The sequence below is a fragment of the Thermobia domestica genome, chromosome 8, assembly GCF_964235325.1.
Source record: "Thermobia domestica chromosome 8, izTheDome1.hap1.1, whole genome shotgun sequence".
NCBI lineage: Eukaryota > Metazoa > Arthropoda > Insecta > Zygentoma > Lepismatidae > Thermobia > Thermobia domestica.
This window is the reverse complement of record NC_137461.1, coordinates 185,292,589-185,316,262: the sequence shown is the minus strand read 5'-3', so window position 1 is coordinate 185,316,262 and position 23,674 is coordinate 185,292,589. Positions and strand designations below refer to the sequence as shown.

Genomic DNA, 23,674 nt, shown 5'->3' with positions numbered 1-23,674 from the left:
TTAAACTTCCATATTCTACGTGGCTCACGTATGAATACATCAATTTTCCAAAGCTCACAGAACATCTTACAACTCCGTGTTCGGTACATTACATCTCGCATTGAAGCGGGCCATTCACTATTTTTGAATATTCTTCAGTCTGATGCTGTCACTGTTGCAGTATATTGGTACAAGCATTATCCTTTAAACGTACTCATTTCCTTATATGTCCAATATGCAAACTTCACAGCGGAAGAACGTAACATCTATGCCGTTTATGTCATTCATGATCACATTCCACATGTTTTTCCATCTTAGCACAAAGACCCTCAAAACTAACAAGGGTTTCCTCTTGTGTTCATTAGTTCCGAGTCGCCCCGGGACAGAAGATTTAACCTGCATCTGTCTGACTAATTTCTACCTGTTCCTGATGTGCCGACACTTCCTCTCATCATTTATTTTCATTATCTTAAATTTTCACTCACTTCAAGAATTATTTCAAATTATATGTACATTTTATACACAATGGTTCACACAAACACCGTGTGCGTGGGTTTTCTCGGGGTTCTCCCGTTTCCTCCCACTTTCTTCATTTCACCATTTCATTCATTTCTCATAATCACCGTCTTCTTTAGCCTAACCGGCATAACCGTGGGACGTAAAACTCAAAAATTTCATTTTCATTTTCATTTTACAATGCTTCACAATGTATTCTTACACATTTGCACCTACTTTTTCTTCATTTATATTTCGCTATTCACATGATAACCTGTATTTATCATTTTCTTGCCTTATTTAACTTATTTATACTTCGCTATATATTCACATTTGGCACCTTCATTGCACTATCTTCTTTTGTGTACCTTATAATAAAGATATTAATGAAATAAATAAAGTACAATAAAATGATGCTATAACCTCCATTCCAAAACTGATGCACAAACACTGATGTTAATAACAAACTACCCTTCGCCCATTTCATTCTTTTCAAAATTATATTTGTATTGATAACCACATGCCAAGAGAGGGCGTAACCCTTTGAGAGGCAGGAGAAGTGTATAATTTTCCAAATAATATAATATTATATAATATTCTTTATCCATGAAGTATCCAAGAGCAAACAGTCGGCCGTTAAATTGAAACACAATGTTGTTAATTACTTATTACATAATTTTAACGATATAAATTCCAAGAATCACAGACTAAAATATGTGATCTGCTAGTACATTTAAAAGCCAAAATTCCAATCCTTAATCGAGTTCCGAGAGGGGCAAGATTGTCGGTGGCAGATTCCTTATATGAACTGGTTCATAAGGTAAGAGTTAGTAATGACTTGGATTCCTGGATGGACCTTTTGCTTTTTCCCTCCGGAGTTCTGTGTGTCCCTCCACATTCCGAAAAAGTTACTAATATGACAACATGGGTTAAGCAAAGAGTTTGAAACTGGTCGGAATATCGCCGAGAAGCTCCATTAGACCTTCACACAAAAACATACAAACCTCGCCAATTACCAACAAATAAATCTTTCAACTTCAAGAGTATTGAGCACAACCGATGGAGATATACATGGGACAGTTATAACGATACGTGTATTTTTCTACTTGTACTTTAACATCTTTGGGCAGAATGTACTTCAAATTGATGCACAAGCTATTTAAGAAAAAGAAGAAGAAATACATAGAAAAAAGGAATTTGCTGTTTTGTGCTAAAATAGAGATCCGTTTCATAGCAACGTAAAACAAATAATATCATAATAGAACCATCTTGTGTAAGCTAACTGCACAGTTTTTAAGAAGGTATTTGTTTAAGTTGTTACGTGCAATAATAAACGATAATATCTAGATGCAGTGTGTAAAATGTTTTATGATGTTTTTTCGTAGCCTATTAATTGCTATATAAAAATTTATATGAACTGTGGGATTTCGCCTCAGGATCGTCGTTATACAGTGAGACTATTAACTTCGGAAGACGTCATGACAATTCCAGATTCATCAGTGTTGGAAGCTCTCAGAGAGAAGCATCCTGCTCATTCACATTCATTAGCTACACCGGAGGCCCCAGAGATCAATACTCCAGTAACCAGAATCTCGACTGATGAATTCAATAAGGCACTAAAATCTTTCCCGTCCGCATCAGCTGGAGGTATGGATAATCTCAGGCCATCGATATTGAAAGACCTTATTCTTAGTCAGAAATGTGAATCAAAGGATCGTATATAATAATATCTGGAAATGTACCAATCTTTTTAAGACCTATCTTCTTCGGCGCATTATTGATAGCGCTCGGGAAGAAAAATGGAGGGATACGCCCAGTAGCGGTTGGAAACGTTTGGAGGCGTTTGTCAGCTAAGATCATTTGTTTCCGAATGCGCGAATCATTAATAGATATATTGTCCCCACACCAAGTAGGCGTATACCTACCTTCTGGAGCTGAAGCTGCCGTACATGGTGCTAGAATGTTTTACTTTTCCACACTCACAAGTGAAGGCATTTTTCAAAATCGATTTCCGAACTGCATTCAATGAAGTCAATCGAGATTCCATGCTGGCGGCAGTAAAAAATCACTTTCCAAATTTCTATTCCTATGTTTTTCAGTGCTATTTTGAACCTAGCAACCTTTTTGTAGAAGACAATATTTTCTTTTCTCAACGAAGCGTTCAGCAGGGCGACCCCCTAGGTCCAGCACTGTTTGCTTTGACCCTCCAACCAGTTGTCAATAATATAAACATAGAGTTGAATATGTGGTATCTCGACGACGGGACCATAGCCGGAGATACTGATGCAGTACTGCATAGTTTAGACAACATTCGCTCACAGGCAACATCCATCGGTTTACATCTCAACCACTCAAAATGCGAAGTGAGTTTTCTAGGTGCTAAGGAAGAGGAAATTCAGGTTCTTTATAATAAATTTAATGAATCTGCACCTGGTATACAACTACTGCAATCAACTAATGCTGAACTCCTAGGCGCAGCTCTATCACCAGAATCCCGGAGGAAAATATTGGTAGAGAAAATTTCGAAATTAGAGTTATTCTTGTCACACTTATCAAACACCTCAGCTCATTCAGCGTTTTATTTATTGCAAGCCTCTTTGTCAATACCAAGATTACAGTATTTCCTCCGATGTTCTTACTGGCGTGAAAAGGATTTACTCGAGAAATTTGACGATACTATAAGAACAGGATTGGAATCTATCCTCAACTGCACCCTAAGCAATGAATCATGGTTACAAGCATCATTACCAGGTCTCGGAGGTCTCGAAATCCGTCGGGCCACAGATGTTGCTAAGCCTCATTTCTTGCTTCTTTTTATGGCTCAAGTCAATTAACTGGAACTCTGCTACAGAGAGAAGTTGAATTGGACACCGATTCAGAGGTACAAAACTGCATCGACAATTGGTCTAATTTAGAGGGGTCAGCTCCTCCGGCTAACGAGAAAAGAAATCTTCAATCAGCCTGGGACGAACCCATAGTAAAACATCATCTTTCCTCATTAATACAATCAACTCATAAGATCGAAGACAAGGCCAGATTCCTCGCTGTTTCGGCCCTGAAAAAGGTGCATGGCTTCAAGTTCTACCGTCATCTTGTGTTTGTCTACATCTCAGCAATGAAAGTTTTCGCATAGCTACAGTTCTGCGGTTAGGAGCAGATATTTGTGAACCGCACCGTGTCGTGCTTGTAATGCTCTCGTCGATAAGAGAGGCTTACATGCGAGACCAGCGCAGGTAGACAATCACGGCACTCAAGTGTGAACGATATCATTTTAAGAGCTCTCATATCTGCAGGTGTCCCATCAGTACGAGAACCAAACGGATGCAGTCGTTCAAAGGGAAAAGGACCAGATGAAATGACTTTAGTGCCCTGGAAAAAAGGGAAAGCTCTAGTTTGGGACTTCACCTGCAGAGATACTTATGCTCTCTCGAATCTTCCACATTCATCATCACGTGCAGATCTTGTAGCTGCTCGTAAGGAGACCGACAAGAGAAATAAATATATTAATTGGTTGATAAATATTGGTTTGTTCCAATTGCCATCGAGTAAAGTGGTACTTGGGGTCAAGAAGGATCTAATTTTATCGAGGAAATCGTATTTCATTTATATCAGGAGATAAACGATCTAAATCTTTCCTTATTCAAAGGATCAGTGTCGCAGTTCAACGTGGGAACGTGTCAGCCATTTTGGGCACGTTACCCACAGGTAAAGAATTAGAGGAATCTTTCTCATATAAGGAAGAAAATAACGACTTGGTTTCTGAGTACCAACGACGGAGAGATATTTTAAACAACATGCACTTAAGAATTTATCTCATCATAACTGCCATCGTCATTGTAAGATACATTTTCATTTTCACGTTTACTATCCCAATTTGATTCTAATGTATATCTTTCTTTCACCATAATTTCTTGTTCTTTTAACATTTCTTGTTATTTTGCCATAATTTCGTCTTATCTTGATAGTATTTGTTTTTATATTCTTTTATATTATATAATATTCTAGTCTTTAATATTATTTTATATTATCTATATAAAGTCAATATTCCTAATCTCCTTTTCAAAAAAATCTTCGGTGTTAAATTAGCATACAAGTATGCTAAAGCGGTAATTACTTTGTGTTTTAGCCATGTATTGGTATAGAACTTTCAGGATATAAATACCAATGCAATACGTTGTTGGCAAAATTGAGAGTAGAGGATTAAAGGCGGCAAAGAAGAGCCCATGTGGCCGCTTAATGACGGTACTGGTGATTTCAAGCCGGCACTGACAGTTCAGACAAGAAGAAACAACGGATGCCGCATTATTACCGCCATGGCGGTAAAATTTTGGCATTCGTGTAACTTCGTAACGGTACCGCCGCGTTAAGCCGCCTTCGGCCTGCCGTCGAAATTTTGCCGTGCAGATGGCGGCGGTACCGTTACGAAATTACATGAATGCCACAATTTTACCGCCATGGTGATAATAAGGCGCCATTCACCGTTTCTCCTCGTCTGAACCACTAGTGTCGACCTTAAACAGGCATGTGGTCTCTATGTAACCGCCAGTGACAGCTTGAAATCACCTGTACCGCCACATGGTCGCTTCGTAACCGTCAGCGCCGGCTTGAAACCACCAGTACCGCCATTAACCCGCCACATGGGCTCTTCCTTCCGCCTTTAATCCTATACTCTCAATTTTGCTCCCAAGTTATTGCATCGGTGTTTATACCCTGAAAGTTCTATACCAATACATGGTTGAAACAAAATAACTACCACTTTAGCGTGTTACTTGTATGTTAATTTAAGACCAATAGTAAGCTAGCAGGAAGGCTAGCACCCTTTGAGAGTGTTACGTCTTCTTTTATGGAGATGTGGGAAGCACTGGCGTAACTTCTGTGTGTACAAGGTGGACAAAGGCCACGGACCCCGAGCCCCGTCCAGATGGTGAAAGGCCCCTAGGTATGCATGTATTTCTATTAAAATAAACGACAGATCGCTTCTAGCCTACACCTACCTACTAAGCTCCACTGTGAGGCCAAGTTTGTACATATAATTTTCAATAGACTTTATTCAACCATGTTTCTTTATAAGTAAAAATGAGTAAGTAGTTACAGCAGCACTTTTCTGCTATTTCCTACATTATATATGTTATTCTTGGATTTTCTATACTGTGTTCATATTTACGAGTGTCTGAACTGAGTTTATCCTATACTGTGGAGCATCGGCTCAAATCTGTCTTCAACATTTGGGTGGGGGTGGGGACATGTAAGACCGTTCCCATAATTTTTTAAGCAATGCTCAAAATGTGTATGAAGTTGAAAAACAATCCTGTGGAGGATCAGGAGAGCAGAGTTATCTTCAACATGAAGAGGCGGGCAGATTTGAGGCTTATTCTTGAAGGGAGATGAGAATCATATTACTGTAAATAAAACTGATTTCTAAGGTGAACCTGTTGTATATTATACAGGAAGAAATACCAATTTCGTCTCATTTTCTTTGTGGCAGTTGGATACAAATCATCACATTTCTCCACCCAAAATATATTGCAAATCGGATGTTTTTGAGGAGACAGTCCCCCAGTTTCAAGATTGGGGGACATGTCCCCTCATCTTCCCGGGATTTGCACCAGTGCTATGGAGTGTATTAGACTACGGCCAGCGAAGTGTATTCATAGAAGGCGGCAAAGTTGTAATATCTATAGTAATGTACTAAAAGTAAATGTACTGTAGCGGGATATTTGCCTTACATATATTTGTCAGGAAATCCATTCACGAGTCAGGAGGGAACTGACTCTCCAAAATCGAGTTCCCTTACTGATATGTTGAAGAAATATACTTATTTATGAGCATGGGCGGCGATTAGAGGGGGCAAGAGGGGGCAGTTGCCCCCCACTTTTTTGAAGTGCCCTAATTTATATAATTTCATTTGGAAATGAAAACAGGGTGTCCATACAATTTGGAGAAAAGATCTCTGACTTTTCCCTGACTTTCCATGACAAAAGTTGCAGATTTCCCTGACCCCTGAATAACTTAAAAATATAGAAAAAAGAAAGAAACCACAGCCTCCACATTCCCCATAATTGGCCTTGTTCTATTCCACTTCTGTTTCTTTCTTTTTCAAATTTCTTTCCAAAGGAATGTACATTTACAAATTTGTGCATTAGGCCATTATTGATTAGGCCTACATATTACACAAAATGTAAAGTTACAAACGAAAGTGTGTAGTATACAGAGTACTTAAGATATGAAAAAAAAATACACATTATAATACCAATTACACAGCATTATAATATTGCCTACAGCAATAAACAGTTCATACATGATTTTACTGATTATTAAAAAAAAGAACACACACACATTCTGTAACACATACTTTTGCTGGTGCAGTTGTTAAATGCAACAAATTTAGAAATTTGTTTTCATATTTTCTCGCATAGTTTTCTTCTCATTGATCTGAATGTCCTTGTATCCGCAGGTTAATATTCTTTTCTTCCTCCAGCTCCTTTAGTTGTTACGGAATCTTCCGTTTCTCTCTCCTTTTCTCGTCTCCAGCATTTATTTCTCTTTTCTTTTTCCAAATACACCTGATATTGTCATCTGAACGTCTCACTGAATTTATCATACTTCTTGCAATTATTAATCCTGATAATTCACCTATTCTCATCACAGAATCATATATGATCCGTTGAGCCACCCGAGATTCTTCTAGTAAGTTGTCAACAATGAGAATTTTATTTCTTGTGAAACGACTTTCCAAAAATGCGTTTCCGTGAAAGAAGATAAAACACATTTCATAACTGAGCATAAGTCAACGAAGTTCTTCCCATTTCCTAAGACTAAGTAAAACACTCATCAAGTCTAATATCATCTCTATCATTGGCTATAAATTCATTCGTGTGTTCCTTAAATTCTTCAGTCTGAGCTTTCACTTGAGCTGGAGATACTATTGCTTCGCGTTCTTAGCCGCTTGTCCAGATATTCTCTTGGCACCATGCAATTTTTCTAGAATAGCGTCTACCCTTTTGAGCAAATATGCCAGGATGTAGTTAGATGTGTTTTTCGCAGAAAATTAGTTTCAATGACTATATCAGAGAACACTGACTCCCTCAATATCATCATTGAGAACACCACATTTTGCATCCAGTAACAGTAAAGATTCAACCCTATTTCATAAATTCAATAATTAAACAATGGACCTAAATCGATTTTCTCCTGACTTTCCCTGACCAATCTGCCATTTCCCTGACATCACCTGATACATTTTTACTTCCCTGACCTTTCCCTGACTTGCACTTATTTTCCAGAATGTGGACACCCTGTTAAAGATTTTGTATGTATTACTGTTTCATAGAAAAAAATGGTGCCATATGATATTTGCCGTTGCGTGAGTACATATTGGTTATTTGTCTTCCCATGGAGTTAAGAGAGCTACAGGAATTGCGTTTTAATTGCAATTGCATATTTCTTTAAATGTCATAGCATATGCTTGCAGTACTTACTGTATTTTATTTTCTAAGACTAAAAACATTCATTTAATGGCATGTGTGGAATTAAAAGTACAAATTGTTCATTAATTCCCAGTTTCAATATAACTTGTGCAAAACCAGCGTCATTATTCATTACTATTATGATTAATATTATCCCTTCTATTTATTTATTTTGCAAATTTATTAAATAATCTGATCACACAATTTTCCAGACATAATTTTAAGATGTTCATGAGCAAGAACTCAAATCTCTTCTTACACTTTCGTTGTTTAAGAGTATAAAGGGCTAGTACCTACCCGTATTGCTCTTGTGAATTTACTTAATAAAATAGAAATACGATATACGGCATTTTAAGTGAAAAAGATAGTATCCTATTAGTTATGCAACCTTTCATGAAACAGTGTTAGAAATAATCAGGAAATCTAACATTGATATACAATTGTTCAGATCATGTCTTGCCCCCCCCCCCCACTTCTAACGTTCAACCGCCGCCACTGTTTATGAGAGAATTCATTTCATGGAGATTCAGTTTCCTCGAAACTTGTCTTCTGGGTAGTGGAACGTGAGGCAGGTCACTGTTCTAGAACTCTGTCTACATGGAAAGTTCAAGGGAAAGGCAGGAGATTAAAACGATTCATATAGTTCATAACGGATTAGAGTCGAATATGTCACACAGGACGCGAAATCATCCCAACCTAGGCGGGAGGGAAATAATCCCTCTCAAATGTGAAAAAGGAAAATTAAGTAAAATTTCTCTTCTTCGGAGTCTCTAGTGGTGTTGGTGAAACCGCATCCCCCGTTATTTCGCACCCTGATGTCACAGTATAAGGCTACTTGCTAATAACCAGAAGTTCCATTAGTCATTTCTATGTGTACAACAATGAAGTTAACTGGATATTAACTTATTATGTGTACGACATTTTCTAACAACATAAACTGCTAATATATAGACTATATAGCAGAAGCCTGTTCTTCAAGGAAAAAACTAAGGGGAGCAAGGAAAAGTCTGTTTTAATATTTTACGCTATTATACTCTAATTTAGGTTAGATTAGGTTTCGGCTGACTTTTAGTACCCTCCCCCAAATGTTTTTGTAGTGATGGTATCTCTGAGTAGAACACAGCTAGGAACAGATTCCCAGTTGGTTTTGAAGACATTACACTTGTTGCGTTCTTATATGGCCCCTTGTACTTTATTTTATTTATTATTATTATTTTTTAAATATCATGGTTAGGTTAGCAGTTCTGGAGGCTTCGATCATTTTGAGGAAGATAATAATATCATCCTAGGGTCTATTTACGATCACGAAATAGGTCATCATTTCTAATTTTAAATTTCACCCACCTTTATGTGCTATTGGAAATACATAAACGGTCAAATTCTTATTTTCTTCCCGGTGAATTTTCATTCTTTTACTATCATTAGTTCTCCTCCGTAGAAATATATGGTTAGGCTAGGTTAGTTTCATTTTATCTGAGAAATGCCGTGTTTGTTCAGCCATTTTTAAAGTACGTATTACTACGACCCAATAATATTTGTAATATTTGCACGTAGAGAAGCAACTCTTATTAAATTTGATCTGTTTATACCATCAACAATTGTTCAGAAATGAGATGCAGAAGAATCTGAGACAAAGTATGGAGTACAGAGGAATTTCTTTCGTACTCAATGTTCTGTACGTGTAATGTGTTCGTCAGTGACTAATTAATGTTTTGTGTTTTTTTAAAACTCTTCCACACCTTTGATGTTTTTATTTTGTGCCATTCAAACGCACTCCCGCCCGCTGGATCGAGTGATGGAAAATTAACGTTATCATCAACTATTGTTTTTTTTTTTTTTTTCAAAAAATTTAAATTTTATTAAGTAGGATGTCAATTCCTTAAGGTTCAAATATCTCTACTTTCTTCAGCTATTCTGTAACAAAGATATAAATAAAATTATGTATACTAAATAAGCAAGTCGATTTCAATAGTAATTTAACAGAAATATTCCTCATTATAGTGTTTATCTCAAAATCTTTATTTGTTAAATACAACAATTAAAACTGTCCTAATACCACTAAGATTCCTTGTACTTTTCAAGCTAAGGACCCATCATCTTCATTGTCCACGGGCCTCACTTGTTCTTGTTGCACCACTGGTGGGAAGGACATTGCGAGCTTATTTTATTATAGGTGGTCGAAGGGAAGTGGCATATATAGGAAAGGACTTAAAGGATTTTGCGTTCCTTAACATTAATATTTATGGCAAAAGGAGCAGATATTTACATTTAGATACACCAAGATAATACAAACATATACATTGGGAATTACAAATAAAGCAAATAAAACAAAAGGTTAGAGAATAAACACATAGTGATACAGCAATATATGGAATATGAAGTTAACAATAATCAGAAAGTGGGACGTGACGAGAATACAAGATGAGGTGAAGTGCAGTGCCAAGGGTGAACACGTGGGATATGTTAAACAGGCGAATGAAGTTATCTTCTGTAATACCAGACATGGCCTTCCGAGCATATCAGAATTAACTAGTAATTGTCAGTGAGAATTTTAATTGGATTTTATTGCTTGCAATAAGCAAAATTTTGGGCAGTATATTTGACATTTTTCCAAGTAACGAATAACGTAACATGTTCTGCTGTAATCGATCATGAAATTAGTTTTGTAAGTCTATGAACTATCTGACAACAGTTACACGAGTAGCAGTGCCGCAACCTATTGTTCTTGTATCCTAGCAGATGACGTTACCGAGTTATCACAATCATTCAAAGGTCATTTGTCGAAAAGTCTCTATAACACCGCCTGGCGGAAAAACGACAACTGCCATCTAACTTTACGATGACGGGAGCCACTTCGCTTGCGCTTCGGTGGCTTTCCGCTTGGAACCGAAAGCGGAACGATGCCGGCAGTTATTCTTCTTTCACTTCGACGGCTATCCGGCAAAAGGCGACAGCAGACCGGCACTTTGCACACGGGATCCATACCCCATTCAATGAAGTTTTCGCATCAAAACCCACTTGCACCATTTACTTTCCTCCGTCCACACGTATCGTTATTACTAGTCTGTCGTAATTCTTTTGACTAATCCCCTATACAGATCCACGTGTATGTTCTTTCAACACAAATAAATCAGCTGCTGTCCAGAGGATATTTTTCATCTAGTAAAGATTTTTATAGTATTCACTTTTATCTGGCTTTATCTAAGGCTTTTTATGTGGGGATCTTTTGTCGCGGGCCCTTTCTTGACGCGTGCTCTTTTGACTTGGGTCCTTATGACCAGAGATTTTTTTTGACGCAGGCCCTTATGACCGGGGCTCTTTTGACTCAGGGTCGTTTTGACTCGGGCCTTTCTGTTGTAGCCCTTTTGTCTGGGCCCTTCTGACGTGATACCCTCTTAACAAAATCTTACTCTTCTTTAAGGTGCACGAATACTTGGTAAACTGTATCATTTATGGAGAGAACGTCCCTAACTACTGTTGAAACTTCTACTAAAATGGGACCAAAATTTTATTAACAATGAATATATCTAGTAAAATTGATTCAATGACAAATAAATGCTAATCCTCAAGATGTCTGTCAAATGATAACTGTCATTCAACCGATCTGCCTTCGATATAAAGTATCCTGCGAGGTATCCATTATCATGGTCGTACGCAGGAATTTATTTCGGGAAGTCCTAAGATTTTCGGGAGGTCCGGGTTTTCAGGGAGGGATCAAGTTCAATATGACGATAAAGTAATATTAAAATTTGCAAAATTACTCCTAAAATTACACAAAATTTACAGGAAAGTAGGGATTTCGGGGAGACGGAATCCCGAGAACTCACCCCTTGTGTAGCTTTTGTGATGAAGAAAGGAGACTGTGATTGATTTTTTTTTTTTTCGCTATTTGCTCTCCACCTTTTAAAGACATCAGGTTACTAACTTCATTCTGCATTCTGTATCTCATATAATTATTTACGTTATCCTTTAGCTTTGTTGAGTAAGTTTTGCAAAACTGGATCATAGCCCTACGTGGCTAGTATTTCTAATAATGCAAATGAAAATTCCACTTCACTTTCCTCAATGTCTATTTCTCTCTGTGTGCTCGGGATCATAGACTGCACATGGCAAGAATGATAGTAATATTAAGATGTCGGTGAAACACTTGACATTTAAATAAATTCTGTTTATTATTGTTTCTAGTTCTTCATCAAGCGTACTATGTAAACGCCATACACAATACAATAATTCTTGTATTTTTTGAGGTCATGAATATTCATTGTTTCCTTTTGTATGTTTCGGACAAATATAAACGGATATCCAAACGTTCTGTAATTTTTCCGAATCGATGTTTAGAGACGTAGCAGGATTCATAGACTTGCTTAGAGTAGGTAACATAATCAAAGTCGTTCCATTTTTAGTCCTGGGTTAAGTTGTATAACAGTGTATTTTTTTCTGTAAATCTTCCGCTACTATGTTTATGAAAGTACCATTTAGTCTTACAGTACCCATTTTATAAACAGAGCTGACGTGATTGTTCACTTCTTTGAAATTAACTCTGTTTTGTATTGATTCCGCGTTCACTAAACTAATATTAAATATTTCATATTGTTCACTAATGTCTTCACTGGCTTTCGAAATCTCAGCTATACCTCTAAATTCTTCATTAAACGAAAAAATATTAGAATTACAGCCTTCTGAATTAAGTTGTCCTTTGTCTTTAGATAATCTCCGTATCTGCACTAGTAGATTTTAGTGTTTTCATGGTTTACACTTTTTGCTATTTTGTCTAGAGTCGTAGCCAGAGAAAAGAATCAGCAATTTTCAGAAGTTTATTACGTTTCTCTTCTTCCTCTCTTTTCGTTTTCCTTTCTCATTACTACTTGTGCCTTTTATTTTATTTTACTTATTTATTTATTTGTTTATTGAAGGCATTATACAGGGTGTCCAATATACAATGCAACCCGGAGTATGGGATTGTAGAACTTTTGAACCGGATGTGGTACACAAATAATGGTTATAAAAAATGAAACCTTGTTCATGCATATATTTTAAACTAGGGAGCAACGATTGAAGTACACTAGGAATCACACAGTGTTGTCAGATGTAACCGAAGGTGTATTATTATTATTATTATTATTATTATTATTTACAAGTCATGTAAATTGACTCATACGTATAGAGGTTCTGTCGTAAATTTTCAGTTTGTGTAGTTGGAGTAGCTTTGAAACTATGGAATGGAAAAAAGAATTTTTCATTTCCACCGATAACTAATCGGATGAGGCCTCTGTAAAGGATTACTAGGGAAAACGGGTTTTCATAAATTAACATTATGAATTGGCAACTGTGCTGATGTTTCAGTGCATGAAAAGGTGTGTTAAGGATCTGTTTACATTATGCAATTCCTGAAAACAATGAAAAAGAAACTTCGAAATTATCCTGATAAAACTCTTACTTACATGCCCCCGGCAACATTGCTATTCATCACGAAATGAATTGTCAGTTCTTAGGCAGATTCTGGAAGTGTCCCCGTTTTGATTCAATGAATAGCAGTGTTACCAGGTGCATGTAAGTAAAAGTTTTATCACGATAATATCAAAGTTCCTTTTTCATTGTTTTCAGGAATTGCATAATGTAGACAGATCCTTAACACACCTTTTGATGCACTGAAACATCAGCACTGTTGCCAATTCATAATGTGAATTTATAAAAACCATGTTTTCCCTAGTAACCCCTTACAGAGGCCTCATCCGATTAGTTATCGCTGGAAATGAAAAATTCTATTTTCCATTCCATAGTTTCCAGCTACTCCAACTATACAAACTGAAAATTAACGACAGAACCTCTATACGTATGAGTGGATTTATGTGGGGGGGCGCGGTGTATCAGTGGTAGAGCGTTCACCTCCGGTGCTTGGAGCTCCTGGTTCGATCCCAGCTCGCGCCGTGTGGACTTTGTGGTGGACAAACACCGTGCTCGTGGGTTTTCTCAGGGTTCTCCCATTTCCTCACACTTTCTTCATCCCACCATTTCACTAATTTCTCATTATCACCGTCTCCTTTGGCATAACCGGCATAATCCTGGGACGTTAAACTTAATGATTTGATTTAATTTCATTTCATTTTCGATTTACGTGACTTGTAAAAAAATTGGTTTATAGCCTACCTCCGGTTACATCTGGCAACACTGTGTGATTCCTAGTGTGCTTCAATAGTTGCTTCTTAGTTTAAAAATATATGCATGAACAAGGCTTCATTTTGGTATAACCGTTATTTGTGTACCGCTTCCGGTTCAAAAGTTCTACTATCCCAAACTCTAGGTTGCATAGTATATTGGGCACCCTATAGATGCGTAAAATTCAAGACCATTGATTAAAAGAAACTGAATTAAAACTAAATAATGTAATTTTACAACTAATACAACAAACACAGTACAGAACGGTTCACGATTACGCAAAGCAACTGAGCAAGAAAATGATCTTGTTAAAATTACTTGATGAGAAAAAGTAAGCATGATCAAGAACACGTCGGTGGACAAACAGAATCGTCGGATCGGTAGGATTATACTTACAAAATCTTTGGCATTTTTATTATGTTATTCGCCGTTCCTTTCTATCGCAAGCTGCATAATCAAAAGCGGTGTAGATTACACAGTCAGAAGCTTAAAGACGTTATCATTGATTCGCACTGCTAACCTAATTATCATGGATATATGAATACCATGGGTAATATTAAGAACATTCTCTTTGAAAAAAAAAAATCTTCAAAAAGTAAATAGAAATATGCACTAGGTGATGGGTGAGCTCTTTCATACTTCAGACCACTGGTCTTTTGCAAGTCCATTCGCTCTGTACTTACGCTCCTGGGTATTTACTGTGAATTGTGCTGAAACAGACCACTTCCTTAAATCTTCCACTTCGAGCTCTGAGAAAAATGCTTTAACGTATTACGATTCATATAGTTTTGTATTTTCTTTTACACGCCGATAATTGTACTAAATTATTCATGAAAATGCTCTTTTTGTTTCTATCATTGGCGAATTGAATGGCTACGAACACTCAAGGAAAAGTATTTATAGTCACAGTAAATAATAGTGTTTGATCTCTAGTATGTCCTTAGTCTGTAACCCCGTTACCTCCTGAGTTAATCCGTCACTAGCATGAATTCTCCCTCCCCGTCTCTCTCTCTTTTTAATGGATGTTTGTTCCAGTGACTGACTGATGAGCACCTCGTGTAGATGGATGTAGGACATGGTAGCTTGACATTGATTCTGCATGAAGAAGAGTGAAAGTATGAGCATCTTGAAGGTCAGTTAGTACGGAAGGTCGTTTCTTACAGTAATCTTCAAGAGTTACGTCGAGAAACACTACGTAACCTGACGTCTCATGGGAGGAGGAGGGGCACGAGTGAGAAAGTGTTGTTCCCATGCCAAATAGCTTGTTGTGTGAACCGCAAACTTTATATCCCCGTAAAATATATATCCTTCTTAAAGGCATGTATATAAGGAGAATGCGGTCATAGGATGGTGCAACAGATCTAAACTGCCACAGATTCTGTCAGCTACGAAAAGGTAGGTCTTTTAAGTATAAATATAAATAAATTTGTTTACTGTGATTTTACAGTGTGTATTTAAAGTAGAAAAAGGGTTTATTTTATGCATTAGGTGAAATAACAACAGAAGATTCCTGGTTTCAAATGAACCACATCTGAAAATAGTTCCAATAAGACGGAAAAAGTATGCTTTTAGAAACATATTATGTTCGGTATGTAGCAGATCTAGATGCTTCGTAATTTAAAATACATTAAAAAAATTCTTTGTCATTTACACATTTTTTTTTTTTTTTTTGCAGATTCCTATTTTTTCAAGCGATGTTAGATCCACATAGAAAACGCGCTAACCATTTAATCACTAGTTTTATCATTGAAAACTTTTCATATGGAAGATTCTACCAATTTCTTAGCACGACGATCTCGGTGAAATGTTTCTCAGTCAGAGGTTAATAATAATATTTGAATATGCGCATCATAATTTACTGCAAATTAATTTAATAAATTTATATCTTATAATGAACTTCTCAAGAATACACTGTAAAAAATCGTTGTGTTATTTCAACGACATACCTATGTGTTAACACGATTGTGTTAAAGTATAACACAAACAAGTGGTTAGGACAACTCACTCTCCATTTGGAGTTGTGTGTCAAATACTGGCAGTTGAAATGACACACAACCTGTGTGTTAAATTAACACAAGATGTAGAATCTTCGGTGTTGTTTTCTACGTGATTGCCAAATATGTTGGGTATCTAATTATAAAGGCTTATGAATTGAAGCTACAGACAAACACAATACAAAGAAATACTTAAACAAATTCAGGTATACGCAAAATTTCATCTCCCACATTTGATGCATTTATTGCTTCTTTTTCTAAGCGATTGTGTACTAGAAGCAATAAACGCATCAACTTTATTAGATGGCAACTGTCGCCGATCATTTGAAATTGAATATGGAAGAACTATAAAATAAAGTAAATAGACGGTCGTCATTTTATTATAAAATTACATGGCGAGCAGATTTTATCTTATCCCGAACGGTTATTGTCGAATATACGCGGCTTAAAGGAACACTCTGATTAGCCAAATTCAAAAGACCTCAACAATTTACCTCTCTACAAGCGACGTTTCCATCATCGCCTCCGTGGCCAAGTCGGAAGAGCACGCGGCTAGTAATCGAAAGGTTGGTGGTTCGTGCCCTCTCCCGCCACTACAGTAATTTTATTTTACTTGTTTAAAGTGTTTTTTTAGACTCTGCATAATGTAAACACGTTACGCATATAGGCGATTTAACATATTTTGAGGGAGTAATTTTGTGGTTCATTAATGCTTACGGCACGACTCAACACCGATTGTGTGTTAAAGACTAACACACCCCCTGTGTTAAACGCCAACACCGCGGGGTATGTGTTGAACTAACACCGCATAGTGGTAGTCACGCTTGAACCACTGCTCTGTGTTAAAATTGAGTTGAATTAACATAACCATTTTTTACTGTGTATAAACTCTTAAGTTCATTATTCATCACCCCTAGGAAGTCCTAGTTATAGGAAATCCTTGGTGTTAATAGAAGTCACAATCGAAAATTCGATTAAATTCAATTCAATTAGTGTGATTCAGTTCGAAATCTACACGGAAACTGAATGCAAATAGACGCAGCGAACAATTGTTAGTTTCATAGATTTAGATAAAAGTACGTGAAACCTTCCACAAGAAGTGCATCTCCTAGGTATATATTATGCTGTACTATGATTGAAATATTCTAATAGTCTCCAGAAATAATGTTCTCCTGACATAACTTTAGACCGCGTTATTACCGCGTAGCAGCGAGGACTTCATTTTGGTCCGCACTCCTTCGATTCGACGCGGAGAAACGCGAAGGGACCAACACGAGCCATCGCCAGTCATGTGCATGCCGCTATTATTATATATTATTTGTTCCTGATGAATTGTTCCTAAAGTAAGCTCCGGGGATCAAGAGCAATACTACTAAATATAGATTTATATCTTCAAAAAATAAAGTAAGATATTTGCAAACAAACAAAGCTAACGCAAATGTGAAATTCACATGTTTAATTATTTGTTTACTTCTAATGTCAATAAAACATGCCGCAAGGAAATTTTAACTGCAGTAGAAAAGATTTTCTCTTAGCTAACATTAAACAAAACAAGTTAACAATCAATTCAAAATGCAATTATTATTTATTTCAACTTTTAAATCCTAGTGGTGTTTTGAGAAACAAATAGATTGTTAGCAAATAATAAAATGAAATAAAGTGTCTACCCCATATCTTAAACATTGCCAACACCAATTGCCGATAAATGTCGATCGTCGATATAGCGACTCGTCGAAGGATTACCGCTAGTGTGCCAATGGTGGCAGGGTTCCGTCGAGACGAAACAGATATCGAGGGTCGGGGTGTTGAAGTTATCACCGCGTAGCAGCGAGGACTTCACTTTGGTCCGTCCTCCTTTCATTCGATGCGGAGAAACGCGAAGGGACCAAGACGAACTATTGCCAGTCATGTGCATACCGTTATTATTATATATTGTTTGTTCCTGATTAATTGTTCCTAAAGTAAGCTCCGGGGATCAAGAGTAACCCCTGCCTTTATATCATGAAGTGAAAAATCTTGAGATGAGTGCGTATAATTGTATGAATTTAGATGGTAACTGTCACCGTTCATTAGAAAGTGAATATGGGAGAACTATGAAGTAAAGTAAATAGATGCGCGTCATTGTGTTATAAAATTACATGGTGACCACATTTTATTTGATCCCAAACGGTTGTCGTCGAATATATACGGTTAAAGAAGAATTCTGTTTGGCCAAATTAAAAGACCTCAACGATTTGTCCCTCTACAAGCGAGGCTTTCTTCATTGCCTCCGTGACAAAGTCGGAACAACACGCGCTTATTAGCCTAAACATAAGGTTGGTTCGCGCCCACCTCGGGGTATTTTTTAAAGTTTTTTTAAATGTAAACAATCAAACAAATAAATATAAACAACAAACAATGTAAAAACTTACAATATTCTTCTTGTTCACCTCAACCATAGGTTGGTGGGCAACATGGAAATTTTAAAACTTTTCTCTCGCTTGGGAGAGCTGTTTTATACTTTGATAAGACATCTTCCTCGTAACCGCATCTAGATATTCAATCCTTGGTCTTCCTCTTCCTGGTTTTCCTTCTGCCTTTCGCTCTATCAGCACAGTGATCCAATCGCAATGTCGAATAAGATGGCCAAGCATGTTGTTTCTTCTTTTTTCTATTATGTTCATTCCTTTTAATTTCGGTCCATGATATGCACAGCATTCTGCGCCAACACCAGATTTCAAATATTTCCAGCTTAGATATTTCAGCTTTTCTCAATGTCCACGTCTCTGATCCTTACAGCACCACGTCTTAATACCAGTCTTAATAAATCGTTTACGAACGTCCAGCGACATATTTCTTGATGTTAGTAGCCCCCTATACAAATCACGCATATAGGGGATTTAACATATTTGAGGGGAGTAATTTCGTGGTTCATTGGCGTTTCGTCGCGTCTCTGTCACTGGCGGGCCGCTGGTGGTATAATTTTCAAAACGCAAGTGGGGCCACCGCGGATCGTCGCTGCGGAGTCGCTAATTTTTTGACGAAATGTCGCTAGTTGCCCATCAGTGGTCCACTGACGCTGACGGCATGGGGTAGTTTTAGGTTCCATTACTATACTTGTAGCTAAAGGGGACGGATTATTAAAGAAAGTAAATGATTATATAATAATTGATGGAATGAGAATGTGGGACGAAACGAGAGACTTCCTAGAAAATTCATTGATAATATATTTTTCCTTCAAATTCATATAGTCTGAGATCGAACCAGAGACCCCTCTCAACAAATGTGAGCGCTGTAGTACTGAGTCACCGTATTCCCTCCATTGTTTCGAGTTTTGCACAGTGGAGATAAATTTTCGGGGACATTACAGCAATACTCTTATGTAAAGGGTTTTGTTTTATTTCTCTTTCTTACGTTGTGATTACAGCGTCCTTAGGTATCGCTCAAAATAGCTTTCAGAAATGTGAACGGATTTTCTGCAATAATAATAATAATAATAATAATAATAATAATAATAATAATAATAATAATAATAATAATAATAATAATAATGTTTCGTCTTGCTCTGTAAAGCTATGATAGACATCCACGCTATGGGGATCTAATGTTAAAATTGGGGGCAATTAGAGTCTAAATCTATGCAGAGGCGTGATTTAAACGATTGCCCTTGTGAGATTAAGATATATCTACATTTTAATCATTAAAATAAAAATATAATAATGAAATCTACTTACTTTGAAGATTCTCCCCACGCCAGCAAATTCTAAAATGACGGTTAGGTTTCAATAGATAATAAAAGGTAAAGGTAGAACCTATTCTTGGAATTCGCATTTACATACACGCACACGTTTCCTCCCTCTTCTTGCCCTCTCTCTTTCTCTAAAGGGAGTCAATAATGAATCGAAAATTAGATAAACCTACCACTTTCATATTCGATAGACCCATAAGGACGGATAACCTATTTTTAAACATTGTATCTACACCAGAAAAACATATCTCATTCACTCTCACTATTTTAGTTCAGATACATTTCGATGGATGAAATTATGGTTATAGGCTGCCGAAACTATGAAAAAAATGAATTTTAAAGATCCATAGTTCCACAACTATAGGACCAAGACTACTTAGTCGGGTCAAGACTACTTAGGAACTAATATGTGCGCTATCCAAAAATACATGTCTCAGAATCCTAAGATATGCAACAATTTTTATAGAAGGAGTTTGGATATGGGCATTTAATTTGAAATACTTATCAAATACCTCTATAAAAATTGTTGCGGAAATACCGCAGGATTCTGAAACTTGAATATTTGGATAGGGCACATACTAGTTCCTAAGTGGTCTTGACCAGACTACGGTAGGTCCTATAGTTTTGCTGCTATGGGCCTCTATAGTTCACTTTTTCATGTTTTCATCAGCCTATAATTCCGAAAGGAAGCATTTGTACACCCAGGTTGGTCTATACTCTTTATCTTATTTTGGTCAGGAATAACCTCTCAAACGTTGTTGGTATTGTTTTGAAGCACCCTGTATACATGGTGGAACTGAAGGAAACATGCTATAGTTAGAATTACTACTCGCAGGATTCGAACTCAGAATATCTCAAATGCGAAACAAGAACGTACCGTAACTTTTCTTTAATTATATATATATATATATATATATATATATATATATATATATATATATATATATATATATATATATATATATATATAGTAGGGGGCTCAAATATAACCCATCTTAACTTTGTTCCTTTTTTCATAAGATAAACTATTTCTTCGTTCGAATTGACTGAACTATCAAGTTGGGTGATTATTTGGGTAAATTAAAATAAATAGTCTAATTCCGAGAAATGAATATAAAACTTTAATAATTAAAATAACTAAAATGTTGCAAGTGGGCCATATTGTGAACAGGGTATTCCCAATATGGCCCATAGGGCATTCCCAACATAGCCTGCTATAACAAAAGAAGAATATTATGTTAATACATAAGTTTAATGCTAAAACTTGTGAAGTGCAAGAAAATTCTGATTTGACAACGAATTCCATAGTCATTTGAAGGAACAGAAAGGCTGGTAAACTCACTTTAACCGACACTAAAACTCAGACTTTATCTTTTTAAATTTACTCTTACTTGTTATTTTGTTTTAAATCGTAACCTATCTTCATGATAACTTTATGGGATAATGATAAAGACGGGACCTACAGTTTAACGTGGGATCCGAACCACTTTGGTCTTATATGTGGCGAAGTAAATCTTCGATAAGGCCCCGTTTTTTGAACTTTCCCTTACCTATACTGTGAGCCAATTGTGATAACGGTACATCTGGGCATGCTTTATTTGTGAAACACCGAAAAGAATTTATAGAAATTGTTTTTCCTTACGCTGCCATTTATATATACTTTTACAAAAGGGTTTTATGCTGTAGCGGATCTAGAAAGTAAAAACTGGGGACAGCCAGAAGCCAGAATTACTTTTCCCTGTGTAAACTGTGTAATGAACTGTTTATTGGCATTTATGAAATTGATTTTCAACCTTATTCAGGAAATGGGTGGAGTGGCAACCTCCCTGGCCACAGCCGAGACAGCCTCTTCATTTATTAAAAGGTTGTTTTATTCATGTTTTTATTTAAATAATTAATCAACTGCTTATTTGCATTTATGAAGTTAGTGATTTCAAGTATCTCAATAAAACTGGAGTTGAATCCTGCTTCCCCCAGTTTAGAAATGAAAATGAAATGAAATCTTTCAGTTTTATGTCCCACGGTTATGCCGATGAGACTAAACGAGACGATGATGATGAGAAGTGAATGAAATGGTGGAATGAAGAAAGTGGGAGGAAACGGGAGAACCCCGAGAAAACCCACGAGCACGGTGTTTGTCCACCACACAGTCCACATGGCGCGAGCTGGGATCGAACCAGGGACCCCAAGCATCGGAGGTGAACGCTCTACCGTTGAGCACCGCGCCCCATTCCCCCAGTTTAGATCCGCTACTGGTTTTATACCGTGCTCTCAAGATAGTAGGCCTAAATAAAGCTCTATAGACTAAAAAATAAAAAAAAAAGTAATAATCTAGTTTCACTCACTGCAACAATACTCCGCGTCGACAATTGGAAACCACATTAAAGCGATTAGCCAACAAATGGCTCGAAGCCGTCTCGCTTGTCCAAACCCATCACAGATTACGGTATCTAATAATGTATCATATTGCATTTCAAAGTAATAAATATTAATTATGTATGGAATACAATATTAATTTTGTAACATACAAGCTATCCTTCGATAACTTGAAAACTTTCTGATCAAATTACTTTGATATTGGTTTCCACTACCAGTCTAGCACAAAATTTCCAACTTATTTCCTGGAATTATCTTCGTTTTATTTACTAATCATTATTATGATGATAAACATTCAGTGCAAACATTTCAAATACACTCTTTCATTTTAATCAGTTATGATTGCATGTTTCTCAACATGGCCCATCTTGCCTGCGTGCTGCCCAAAATGGCTCACTGGGACATATTGCGCGGTATTTGACCTCTTCAATTCTGTGGCCACCTGCTACTTACACAATGCAATCCATTGCATCGCACGAATTTTACAATTACGTTTGAACACATAGCTACATTATGCAAGCATAGCACTGATTAGGTTTTCAACAATAGACACTGAAACAAAACATTACTTACTTTGCTAAAATAACAAGAGAATAATTTGTTTACGCTTGTCATAACGATATAGTTTATATTGTCATCTAGTACCACCAACATAAATCTGCAGAGATATGATGGCCAGGATCCCCAATATGGCCCACCCATCATATCTCTGCAGATTTATGTTGGTGGTACTAGATGACAATATAAACTATATCGTTATGACAAGCGTAAACAAATTATTCTCTTGTTATTTTAGCAAAGTAAGTAATGTTTTGTTTCAGTGTCTATTGTTGAAAACCTAATCAGTGTTATGCTTGCATAATGTAGCTATGTGTTCAAACGTAATTGTAAAATTCGTGTGATGCAATGCATTGCATTGTGTGTGCATATATATATATTCAGAGGTTAGGAAAATATTGGGACGTGCTTATCATAAGTAACTACATAAAGAACACACACACACACACAACAAGATACATTAAAGCTGGTTGTTTGAACAATAATTTAATAATAGCTTTGTCATATGCGAGAAATTTGCAAGGTGTAATTACCGAGGTTTCCTTGAAGGAGTAAACTCATTTCTCTTGTGTCGATGTTTGAATTACGAAGGAAATCCAGAACTACATTGTACGATCGTCAATACACTAGGGATTGCATTTAGAAGTATTGATGTGTTTATAATTACGATGCAATACAGGTTTCACTTGTTGTACATGCGAAGTTATACGTCATATTCATGCTTTACTTGTTTCAGGCTTCAGTGGTTGTATACTTGGTCCAGTTCTGAGACTCCAAAATACTCCTGTATCCTGTGCTCAATTAAATAATGGTTACTACGCTTCTGACAGTTTGAGTTTTCACAAATGCCAATGTCATAAGTTCTTTTGTTTGCTAAAAGCACATCATAAACTAAAGACACACCAAAAATATTAAATAAGGGG

At 36.7% G+C, this 23,674-nt stretch overlaps 1 protein-coding gene across 1 annotated transcript in view; it reads left to right on the top strand.

Moving 5' to 3' along the window:
* The first annotated feature begins 15,313 nt into the window (after positions 1-15,313).
* The window catches only part of slf (C-type lectin domain-containing protein slf), a 158,306-nt gene continuing 149,945 nt past the window's right edge, over positions 15,314-23,674 (top strand). Inside the window, exon 1 of the mRNA XM_081769305.1 lies at positions 15,314-15,491. The gene's annotated coding sequence lies outside the window, so the exon portion shown is untranslated. The remainder of the gene's footprint in view (positions 15,492-23,674) is intronic.